The following is a 427-nucleotide window of genomic DNA, read 5'->3' on the forward strand; positions in this document are numbered from 1 at the left end:
GCGTTCGCCTCTTCCCGCTTTTAAAGCCGCGAAACGGGAGTCCCGTGGGCGCCGACGGGCAGGATCGCCCATGGAATCATGCCTAGGACACGGCACTGTCTTGCGGCCTGCTAGCTCATGGCACTGGCACCGCGGGAAGGCTCTCAATTAATTTTCGTCCAAGTTTTCCTCCTCGGCGACGGAGGGGGGTGGAGAGCAGCCCGCGGCGGGTGCCGGTAGTGATATTCACGCCACTCCATACTCGGCTGCGATGCAAGGCGTTACGGTTTTTCAGTGTTTGATGTACTTTTGTGTAAATAAAGACGACAACAGATGCTCATGAGCGTCTTCTAATCACTATGACGCAGGGAAAGGAATTCTTTCTTGTGACCTTAAAGCTGGCATCACTGCTACTAGTTTTCTAATATGATACAGTATACACTTTACA

General features: G+C 52.5%; 2 pseudogenes; one reads left to right on the plus strand and one right to left on the minus strand.

Annotated features, from left to right (window-relative positions):
* The window catches only part of LOC119594357, a 5381-nt pseudogene extending 5230 nt beyond the window's left edge, over positions 1-151 (plus strand).
* A 74-nt stretch (positions 152-225) lies between these two features.
* LOC119594358 overlaps positions 226-427 on the minus strand; it is a 3142-nt pseudogene continuing 2940 nt past the window's right edge.

Source organism: Penaeus monodon, chromosome 33 (assembly GCF_015228065.2).
Source record: "Penaeus monodon isolate SGIC_2016 chromosome 33, NSTDA_Pmon_1, whole genome shotgun sequence".
In the NCBI taxonomy this organism is placed as follows: domain Eukaryota; kingdom Metazoa; phylum Arthropoda; class Malacostraca; order Decapoda; family Penaeidae; genus Penaeus; species Penaeus monodon.